This window comes from Diceros bicornis, chromosome 1 (assembly GCF_020826845.1).
Source record: "Diceros bicornis minor isolate mBicDic1 chromosome 1, mDicBic1.mat.cur, whole genome shotgun sequence".
In the NCBI taxonomy this organism is placed as follows: Eukaryota; Metazoa; Chordata; class Mammalia; order Perissodactyla; family Rhinocerotidae; genus Diceros; species Diceros bicornis.
In genome coordinates this window covers 12321074-12333502 of record NC_080740.1, presented here as the reverse complement: position 1 = coordinate 12333502, position 12429 = coordinate 12321074, and positions in this window count along the sequence as shown.

Below are 12429 nucleotides of genomic sequence, written 5' to 3'. Positions count from 1 at the left end.
TTCTCCAGCATTTCTACTAATATATTATAGTCTTGCAACTCTTTGGATGTTTAAGCCTTCGCTTCTTTCATCATGCTAGTATCTGATTTTAGTTAAAAATGTGAAAGAAATGAGAGGTAGTATAGAAAGAGCATAAAGGAAATGGAATTTGCTTATAAACTAATTACAGGATTGTCGGGTACAGTCCTTACGGGATCTTTAGGCAAGGCAGGCCTAGCATCAAAATGTGGGGGCATAAGGGATAGAGAGTGGGAAGCTGCTTCTGCTGGCAAGAGAATTCATTGGTTTTGAAATATCAGACTATATAGGCTCATCGGAATTTACCCAATGTTTCGCTCACTTTATTTCCAGAGCTTCAGTCATTCTCAGTTAATACATTAAATTTCATGTGAGAAATCTTGGAAGACTATGAAGTAAATTCAACTTGTGTCTGATTTCCAGCGACATCAGCTTCTGTGACTACAGAGATAAGAGATTATAGTATTAGTGTAGTCATAGTAGCTCCTTGGTCCTCTGGGTATTTCTCAAGCCAAGAATTTAAAGCCTGATCAAGACATTTTCCTTCTTTAGGCTTTTCAGTGCAGTCACAGGTTGCTGGCCCATCCCACAGCACTTGTAGTCATCATTCCTGCTCTAATGATCTGTTGCGATGGCCCCTCGCTTCACCAATCCTTTGTCTTTAGCAGGTCCTTTATTTCAGGTGACCACATAAGATAATTTAAGAAACTCGTTAGCCATCTTATGTAGTGGACTTCCGGTATACCATTTTCCCATGAAAAGCAACTCAGTGCTATCTGCTGCTAGACAACACGTTTAGTACCAATCACTGAATCAGTGAGGTTTTAGTAAAGAAAATAGGAATCACTTTATGTATGTTAAAGGGGAGACATTTAATGTAGGAGTTGGCTATTTACAAACTTACTAGAAGGGCTTGAAAAATGAGTTCTAGCCTGAGTTTCACACTATCTACCACAACCCTTTTTAAGGCATCTAGATCTTTTAAGAACAGGGTTTCTCTCCCCACTGAGTTGCATATTTTAACATTTCCAAAATTGTGACACATCACTTCTGAAAGGTTGTTATTAAATTGATGGTGTCTCAGAGTCATGGAAATGTAGCATTTATCATCTAGTCATCACTTAATTTCCATTCTGTTCTCAGCAAGGCTGTCTTAAGTGGCATTCATCTTGGTTTCTCCAGTAGCCAATTTGCTTAACTTCATCCCAGCCACATCCCTAACCTCCTTAGTCTTTAAATGACCTAGTTCCTCAGGCTTTTACTTTTCAGCTTCTTATCAGACTCTATTCCACAATCATATGAATGTAGAAATGAAAGAACAATTCTTTAAAAATGTACCAAATACAGGGAGAGTTTCATTTTAATGTTGATGAAAGCATATAGTTAAATTTTAATTATGAAATATCAGATGACCTTTGTTTACTTCTAAAGTCACACCATATGAATTGTTTACTCTCTAGATACACACGAAGAAGCATGTAAATCTCATTATATTAGGCTTTAGAAGTTTCAACTGTTTTGTGAATTTCTGATGTGGATATTATTGTTGTTATTATTCTAATGGCTGTTTCCAAGTAAAAAAGGCAATGGCAATATAGAATAAAGATCTAAAACTTTATTAAGCTCATCAAGCAGGGGATACGAATGGGACACATACATGCATGGAGGGAGGGTTATAAAGAAACACTACTTTGCTCATAATGTTCCTTATTTGGAGGTCTCTGATGGATCCCATTATTTTGGTGTTTTGTAAGGAACCTGAATTTGTAGACAGAAGAGTCAAGCTCAGATTCTGAAAGTGCTACCTCAAGAAGGTCATAAAATTTCTCTAACCTTCACATTTCTCTTTAATAAAAATGGCAGTAGAAATACCTACCTCTGAGGGTTGTTATGAGGATTAAATGCAATGAAGTGGTTATGGAGGCTGACAAGATGGCATCCAATAAGCTCAAGAATACAGAATACTTTTGGTCTCCTGGCCAATTTATATTTCTAATACACACCCCTAAAGGTGGGGAAGAGGACAAATAGTTATTTCCTGCTGATGTAAGCAAGATACCTAATGTTGGTGAGTTCTAAAAGTGGTGCATATATTTGTTTGAAAAACTTAATTTCCCCGGGATATAATTTTTGTCTGTGCTTACACAGTATGAATTAAAATTCTACAAACAATAAGAAGAGACAAAAGGACAGAGAGATAATATTGCCTTAAAATTTGCTTCTTGACATTGTTCCATTAATGAACAGGGTGAAGCCCACAACCTTCAAAAGACTGACACGGGACATCTCCTTTCTATGCAAATTTATATCATGAAAGAATAATTGGTATCGCTTTCCTACTGTGCAACAAATTTGTTAAGTGGAACAGATTGAAAATATCATGGCATTTCCCACAGACATGGAGCATGTAAATCAGCTTGCAAATTGAATGGGATCACAAAGAATCATTTGAAAATGACTCTAAGGCTGAAGGTTGGAGGACAGAGTATGAAGTCACGGGTAGAAAGCAAGTGTCAGGTTTAACCGACTCCAGTAAATGATACATACATGCCGAGAAAGGACCTGTGCCCAATAGGTCAGGTGCATTTGGTGTGCATGGGTCTGTAGTACCTACATATTGAGTTTGTGGGAGAGGATAGCATATTAACTTATATCATCTTCAATGCTGAATTAGAAAATTGTATAAAGAAATATCTGTGAAGTATATTGAACCAACCAACTAAACCAACATTCTGAACCTGCTAATCATCTTCAGTGAATTTAATATGAGGGTAGAGAGAGGAGGGAATTAATTCTTAATTTCATCACCAAGTAAAAGAAATGCTCAGCCACCGGGTTTATTAGTCTGCTAAAGCCAGATTCGCAAGGCGGGAGAGTCAGGATGACCTCCACGCAAAGCGGCTAACTGGCTTCCAGCTCTCAGGAGCTGAGAGTTCATCTCCTGACTTGATTCAGAAGAGAAAAGAATGAGAGTCTGCCTAGAGGGAGGTTGTATCTCTGACTTAATGAGTGGTAAAGGAGACAAGAGGCAGAGGTACTGGATTTTATTGTAGGATTGTTAGTTACTGTGTGCATTTAATTCATGGAATCTTTTGATTCAAATGGATGGTGGAGGTCATTGAGTCCGACCCTCTTAAGTGCATGACTCCCTTTAACAAAATCACCAGTAAGTGGTAATTTGATCCTGCTCGACTAACTCTGCTAGTAAAAACTCACTAAATTTGTGAGGAAGCCTGGTTAATAATTAGAGCTTTGTAATAATTCAGAATCTCTTCTTTATATATGAAGAGTCTACTTCAGTATAACTTTACTCAGTTATCACATACACACAACACACACAAACACACACACATACGCTCACCTTTTATCTACAGACCTTCAAAAGGTATGGTTATTATATTCTTTGTAATTCTCTATTAACCAGGCCAAACATTCTCTGAATTAGCAAAATGACTATCTCTTTCCCCAAACAATGGCAACATAAAATATGTCCAGCAATTGGTGCTGTGCTTGGCTTGCTATGTAAAATTTTTATAATCTCATTTTACCAAATCAGGAAACTGAAGCACAGAGGGGCCAGCAACCTGCCCGAGATCACACAACTAAATACTAGTGCCAAGATTTAATTTGAGGCATTCTATCTACAGAACCAGTGCTTTAACTACTTTATTTTGCTGACAAAAAAAAAGAAAATAATCATTTTATTCATTTTAAAACTTCTCATTTCCAGGAAATTGACTCAAAATTCAAAAAAGGAAAAGAAAATTGAATGATAAATGAGTCCATAATAAAGAAACCATTAGCGAACTAAAACTAGGATACATAAAAATCACTAGAATTGCATGTTATTCATCAATGGAACGGTATTTTATTAATGAATTCTCCAAAATTTAGTTGAACTCAAAAGAAACAGAATGAAATTTGGGGACATATCAGTCTAGGCAAAGGGTAAGGAAATGATTAAATTTCTACTTTTTAGTGTATAATTAATAAATTTAGTAGCCTCTGAATCAATTTAACTTCAAGAAACAGGACATACACAAGATCAAAATATTCAGCTTATGTAGAAGCCTACCGGAACTAAAATTACATAGATTTTGTAAGTGAGATTAGCTTAATTAAGCTTTTGACTTTACGCCTCTGCTGCCTCTCAAGAGGGTTCCTCATCTGAACCACAGGACAGGAGAAATCTCAACTATGCATTCATGATATACTAGGTAAAGAGTCAAGAATGAGGATTTCCTTAATAGACACTCTTAGATCTTCTTGCCGTGTGCAGATACCTTAGAATTTACAATTAAAGGTGTAATAATGGAATAAAACCTAGACGGCAATCTAACAGCAATTTTTGTCTGCCAAGAAGAAATGTTACTTTTGCTTTTTTTAAATGTGCTTTTCACTTTTCTGAAAATCTTGCAAATAACTTTCTGTATAATTCTCCACCTGTAGAATGAATGGTCTCTGGCTTCATGAAATATACGTAAAACGGTTCTTATCACAAACTACCAGCCTATGTTATAGCATAAAAGTGGGTCTTAAAAATGATAAGAATAGAGTATATGCCAGATTTTTTCCCCTGATAAATCATGTTATTCATTATTTCTCTCTTTTGACAGCCAATCACTAATTACAAGCAACACTTCTCCTGATGACTAAATTTCTCTCAAATTATAAAATAAATGTCTTCAGAAACTGCATTAATATTTTCATGTAGTCACATCACTGATTAAGGGGAAGTTATCAGCTTGCAACACAAAGCTCCCACTTGGTAATTCTACCATCCACAAATAGCACACTTCTGAAAATTTTCTTTATCATTTCTATTCCTCTCCACTCTAATTCTGATCAGTATCATCAACATTCTAAAGCATCATCCACAGATTCCAAACACCAGAACCATCTTTGCCTCTTCTCTTTCACTTATAAATTTTCCACCACAATATCTGACCCTATGTGTACTCATTAAGCCTTATTCTGAATGCTAATAATTTTATTGTCTGTTACATTTATTTTGGTGTTTTTTATCTTCTCTCTCTTTGGTCTGTTATTTAAATACTTTTTATTTATTTTTATTTTTTTCCAATTTGTTTATAATCATCAATGAATTAACCCTAAATTTGGCTTGATGGATAAGTAAACGCATGATCTCATCACAGATTTCTCTAAGGTTCGGTTTCCTCATCTTAAAACAAGGACAGCAATGGGACCTGTCTCACAGTGTTACTGTAAGGATTAAATCAGTTCATATATGTAAACCATTAAAACAGTGCATTGTACATGGTAACAGCTTAGTAAATGCTAGCTATAGCTATGATTATTTTACTCGCTTTTTCATTAAATTACTATAAATTTGGTCCAGTCAGCAATCTTGTCTATTACCTGTAAGCACAACCAACACACATGGATTTAAGGCATGAGTGGATTACTGGTGCTGGGCTGTCTGCCAATCAGAGCTAAGAATTCCAATTGCCCTATATACATGTCTAAATCAAAACATAATTTGATTAGGGTCTTAGTTATGTCAACTGAATGAACTAGAGACATAATTTATCCTAGAGCAGTGTCCAGATAGCATAAAAGAAGTAAAAGAACTTCCAAAGTTGCCTAAATCAGATTAAAGAATTTTGGATCTGACAATATTTCCTTTTGCCAAAATATGCCAGGTTCCTGTGGAAAAATGGGAACGAAAGAGGTGATTGACATTTCATAAGAATAGCCTCCCACTTCTAGCCAAGATGGAGCAGTAGGCACTAAATTTACTGCCTGAAGCAACCAAGACATGAACAAATTATATGAAACAGTAACTTTCTGGACACTTGACATCAGGGCAACAAAGGATAGTGATCCTTGAGAGACAATAAACAAACTCAGTGAGTCCTACCACTGCCCCAGCAATGATATACCCCAGTTTCATGCCTTAAAAAAGTTTCCAGGGTATGGCACAAGTAAGAGAACTCAGATGGAATCTCATGGGCTGTAACAGATGAGACAGAGTTGAGAATCCAGGGAATCCAAGGGGCAAGAGTTTGTAGGTTAGAGTACCAGAGAGAGTTTCACTCTGGAGGTCTGCAAAGTGTCTCCACCTAGTGTTCAGCTGAGAACAAATCAGAGCATGTGTGTGAGGCAACCACCCAAGGCAGAGAATAACTTACCCAAAAGCTTATATGTAATAGCGCCAGACACTCACACAGACTTGAAAACCTCATGATTCATGGGCACTGGGGAGAATGCACAGAAGGATCTTGCCTCGGTAGTGGGGAATACTTAACCCCACTCCTCTTGTCCCATCTAACAAATTTTTTTTTTAATTTAATTTTATTTTTTCCGCCAAAGCCCCAGTAGATAGTTGTATGTCATAGTTGCACATCCTTCTAGTTGCTGTATGTGGGACGGCGCCTCAGCATGGCCGGAGAAGCGGTGCGTCTGTGCGCGCCAGGGATCCGAACTGGGCCACCAGCAGCGGAGCACGTGCACTTAACCACTAAGCCACGGGGCCGGCCCCTATCTAACAAATTTTAAAAGTAAATTCTGAAAGGATCAGACTACCTCCAAGTAATTTAACTGTACCAGGATAAAGCTCCTGAATATTTGTGGAATACAAAAATATCCAGGACCTACAAGGTAGAATTTACAATGTCTCACACTGATCAAAACTTTTCCGGCATATAAAAAGCCGGAGAATAAAACTCATATTGAGGAGAAAAATCCTTCAAAACTGATCCAGAACTGACACACATGTTAAAATTAGCAGACGAGGACATTAAAACAACAATAACTGTATTAGAAATGTATAAACATTGAAGTAAAGCTATAGAGGAGATAGAAAAAAAGACCCAAATAGAACTTCTAGAAATGATCATACAATGTGGAGGATGAGAAATAAACTGAAAAGATTTGTATCAGATTAAACGCTGTAGAAAAAAAGGCATGAATACACAGTGAGGAATAAGACAAGGATGTCTGCTGTTACCACTCCTGTTCAACATTATACTGGAAGTAAAGTAAGAAAAGGAAATTAAAGGCATCCAGATGGAAAAGAAGTACAGCTGCTTTTATTCACAGCCATGATAGTCTATGTAGAAAAGGTGAAGAGATCTATACTCAAATTAGTGATTACTAGCAACGAACAATCAAAAATAGATAGTAAACAGAACTATTTTTATAATAATATCAAACACATGAAATATTTAGGTACAAAACTGACAAAAGATGTAAAACACCCGTACACAGAAAGCTACAAAATATGGCTGAGGGAAATTAACAAATATATAAATAAATGGAAAGATACAGCATATTCATGAGGTGAAGGGCTCAATATTGTTAGAATGTCAGTTCTCCCAGAATGATCTATAGATACAACACAATGCCAATCTCCAGAAAACTCTTATGTAGAAATTGACAAACTGATTCTAAAATTCATATGGAAATACAAATGACCTATAACAGCTCAAACAACTTTGAAAAACAAGTACAAATTTGAAAGATTAACACCAGGTGATCAAGACATAAATCTACAGTGATCAACATAGTGTGACACTGGTGCAAAGAGAGACAAATAGATCATTGGAACATAGTAGTCCAGAAGTCAACCCATACAAATATGATCAACTAATTTTTGACAATGTAAAGCCAATTATTGGTGAAAAGATAGTGTTTTCAACAAATGATGCTGGAACAACTAGAAATCCATATGCCAAAAAAAAAGACAAAAAACTTCATCTCATACCTCTAACCACGTATAAAAATTAACTCAAAATGAATCACAGATCCACCTGTTAAACCTAAAAGTATTAAACTTCCAGAAGAAAACATAAAAGAAAATCTTTGTGATCTTTGGTTGGGCAAAGATTTCTTAGAAAGGACACAAAAGCACAATCTATAAAAGAACAAACTGATAATTTTTTCTTCATCAAAATTTAAAACTTCTGCTCTTTGAAAGACACTGTTAAGAGAAGGAAAAGACAAGACAAATCCTGAGAGAAAATATTTGCAAATCTTGTTCTGATAAACGACTTGTTTCCAGAATATACCAAGAATTCTCAAAGCATACTAAGGAAACAAACAACCCAACTAAAAATAAATAAATAAAAGGAAAATATTTGAATGACCACATTGCAAAGAAGATATATGGATTACAAGCAAATGAAAAGATTTTTTATGTCACTAGTCATTAAGGAAACACAAAGTAAAACCACAATGAGATTCTACTACACACTTGTTAGAATGGTTAAAATTAAAAAGACTGCACATACCAAGGGTTGATGAGAATATAGAAGAACTGGAACACACATACTATTGGTGAGAATGTAAAACATACAACTTTGGAAAATAGTTTGGCAGTTTTTTGAAAAACTAAACATATGCCTACCGTATTATCCAGCCATTCCATTCTTAGGTACTTACCCAGAAAATGAAAGCATATATCCATACAAAGATGTGTACATAAATGCTCCCATAAGCTTTATTTGTAATAGCCAAAAACTGAAATATGTTCTATGTTGATCTGTGAATCAAACCTTTTTGGGAAGAAGGGATTATGGTACTTATGAAAAGAGAGCTCACTTTTTAAAGGAAATATTTGCATCTGTTGAAGGAAACAGAGGGACAAATATTTGTTGATAATGGTCTATTACACATTTATAATTATTACAATACTACAAGAAGGATTGTATTGAACGATTAACCAACTCTCAGGTTTCATTCTTCTATTAGATTGGTGAGTAAACAGAAAATATATATATAATTTTAATCCTCCTGTCCCTTTTCATTAACTTTTATATTAAAAAAATTGATAAATTTATATAATTACCATTTACTCTGGGATATCTATTAGTCATTCTTTCTTCAATAAAATCCTCACATTTCACTTAATCATTTTTCTTCTTCTAATTCTCAGCTCTAATCCTACCCACAAAACAGAACCATTTTTCTTCTTGTTTTCTTATTTCCTAATTCTCTTATTTAATTTCAGGTTCAATTTTATTTATATTAGTTATTATATAATTATATTTATGAAAATCTTAAAAGATCTTTCATAATTTAACATTATTAAAATACCAATCTGTTTATCAACGACTAGTTTGTTCAATTTTATAATTTTACCTTGTAAACATTTGCAGCTGGGCTCTAATGTTCTTCAAAGTGTGCTTTACAGTCTAAAAATCCAGAACGACTCTATGGATTGTTCTTTTTCCCAAAGTTAACCAGCAGTGTTCTTCGATTCCTTTTTTTAGAACTTACTAAATTCAATTGTACTTATTCCCTAATGGTCTTCTTAAAGAAGAAAAAAAGATATTAGAACATTCCTCATTTAAAATTTTAAAAAGAGAGAGCTGATGTCCCAAAATATCCCCCAACCTGAATTGTTCTTTTAATTAGATGAGGGGAAAAATTGTGTTGTAAATGCCACATACAATACTATGTTATACATATGTTATCAATTTCAACACCGTCTAGCGTCTTAATCAGAAGACAAAACGGTGTCATCTTAGGCAGTTAAAGAAAATTCCAATTACCCAAAGGTATTATTTTCCATTGAGTTTGAAATGCATTTTTTATGCCTCTTTGAGTGTTAGCTTATCAAACATCGTGTATTGTTGTGAGCATCCTGGCCCATGTCAGGAGCAGAGGGTCTGAGATTCATGGCAGGTGGGGCAATGTTGAGAGGTATAGTGGAGAATTTGGAGCTTGGACATAGTGAAGAGAGTGAAGCAACTCTTAGTGTTGGACAGGACAGCTACAAAGCCACATTAAGGAAGGGGCAACTGAGGAACGGAATAATGCGTGAGGCAGGTGGGAGGTAAGGCCAGCAGAGGAGAAAATGGGGAAACTAACTATGCAAAAGATCCGCAGTGATTGTGAAGTCACATTTCTATTCTTTTGTCCTGGATCACTCTGACAAGAAAAGACATTATACGTCCCATTTTCTGAGATGGCTCCTGGATGTGAAGTATATAAGCATTGGGACTGTGCTTATGTAATCCATCTAAAAATAGAGTATACTTTTGAGTGAAAAGCTGGAGAAATTTTATTCTGTAAATGCCATAGCCTATTTTTATCACCAGGCTATGACCCAGTGTTTAGATTTATGCTGTTATATCTGTCATAACTCCTTGTAAATGTATTTACTCTCAACATAAAAGAGAAGATGCTAAAATGATAACGTTTGAACCTCATGTAGCAGTGGCCATACTGTTCAGTTTATTCAGCTCAATAGTGTCAAGTTATTACCTTGAACTAAGAGATAGACTTGCCTTAAGTTTATGTTTTAGTAAAATTTGTTATTGATCATTTCTTAAAATACAGCACATGTTAAGCTGCATAAATTGTGAAAAGTCAGGAACCTGAGGTTCTATTTAAATAGAGAAATAAAGATCAGTATCAAGTGGAGAGTTTATAACATCCATGCTGCTGTAATGTGGCTGTGGATGCCCTCTTTATGGTAGGCGTTCCAGTGCAGGTTCTCTTGAAAGCTACATTTGTGGGTCCATCAAAGTCCTGTGGGTCTTGTTTTGTGAAATACACTCTTACTAACCTCTTCCAACCTCCTTCCCCTTCCGCTCCCAGCAGTGCATCCACAGCCTCTTGCTATCAAAGTGCCCTTACCCTAAAAAGTTATTCTTTTGAATGGGGTAATTTTAAGATGACTCAAGCCTGGCTTCCTTTCAAGCCATCCACCTGGCTCAGGGGAAAATACATAGTGGGAGTGCAGGCAGCTCCCCTTTTGCTACTTTCTCTCTTTTCCTTGCCATTAAGGACTGCTCTAGGAAGCCTCATACTTCCAGAATTTTCCAGGCAAAAAGATATCAGTCTCAACACTCGTATATTCCCCCAACCTCCAAGCTCTCAAGAATTCTTCCACTGTGCTCCAGTCCAATGGGAGCCCAGGATTGTACCTTTGAATGTCAGCAAAGTGGAAAGCACAAAGCACCCAGCTCATCTCCTCTGGCTGACCCTGGCAATCCCACTCATTGGTTCTTTTAGAGCCTCCTTCTTGCCCCCCACTACCCCCTCTGCTAAATTTGTTTTCCTGAAACACAACACTAGCTACCATGCCCACAAAACAGTGCTCCTAAAAATCCCCAACTTTAGTGAACTGCCTTCTCAGGGTCTTTTTATAGACTGGTTTGTTTATTGGGCATAAGGATAACAGGATTGGTGATGTTCTAGTAAACCTTAGAAGAAGTATCTTGCAAACTCTTGGAGCTGTCTTTAGAATAATGGTCCTAGAATAATATGTCCTATTTTCTTACTTTTGGTTCTTTAGGGAAATCGTGAGAAAATAGAAAACAAATAAAACCCTTTCAGCATCCTGTTCCAACTGCTTTTCACTATTATTTTGAATTTTTCTCCACTGTAACATTTTTTCATAATCATATGAGACAATGTTTAGAAATGTATTGCTTTATTCATTTAAAATGTTCATTAAAAAAGGGAATAGACAAATGTTTCGACATAGCCCCATTTTTCAACTTGAGGTAGAATAACCAGAATTATGAAAATAGCAAAGTGTGTCTTGGTCATGACAAATTATTCACCCAAGTCAATAAGGGAAACACTAGAAAAACACTAACGGCAGTGACAGCAAATGATACGATTTTAACCTCTATGCATGAATAGTAGCCAACCTTGAGAGAATGAATACGATGTTGGATACGAGAAACCACTAAGTGTGTAATAGAATCCTGTCATAGGTTGAAAGCATAGCTGCATTATTTTATAGCTTCCTTCATTAAGAGGTGATGTCTATATTCCCACCCTTTAAAGCTGGGCTTGCCTTGTGACTTGCTTTGATTCATTGCATGTGGCAGAAGTGACACTATGAGTTCCAGAACGTAGGCTTTAAAGTGGCTTTGTGGCTTCTACTTTTGCCTTCTTGGGATGCTGCCTTGAGATCCCTAGGTAAGGAAGACAGTTTAGCCTACAGGAGGATGAGAGGCCATGTGGAGGAGACAAGAGGTGCCCCAGCCAGCAGGCAGCATTAAGTGCCAGACACGTTCACGTGAGTGAACCCAGCAAAACCAAAGGACAGACTGCCCAACCAACCCATGGAATCACAAGAAATAAATTGTCATTGTTTTAAGCAACTAAGTGTCGAGGTGCTATGTTACACAGCAACAGATAACTTAAAAAAGAAAAACATACCCCGATTACCCTAGTCTCATAACGTAAGTTTATAAACATACATTTCATTACGTTGTAGAAAATACATTGTCCTGTGATTCAGGACACCTGTGTAAGAGTTACTAGGGAGTGAGTGTTCCTGGGTAAGTCACAGCCAGTATGGGCCAAACTTCTCATCTCTTCATAATTCTGTATGCAATCCATACACTGAGCTCCTTCTGATTCTTTCTCCACCAGGGATGACTGAAGGCTCTCCCAGAGAGAGGAAAAGAAAGAACAACCAGCACT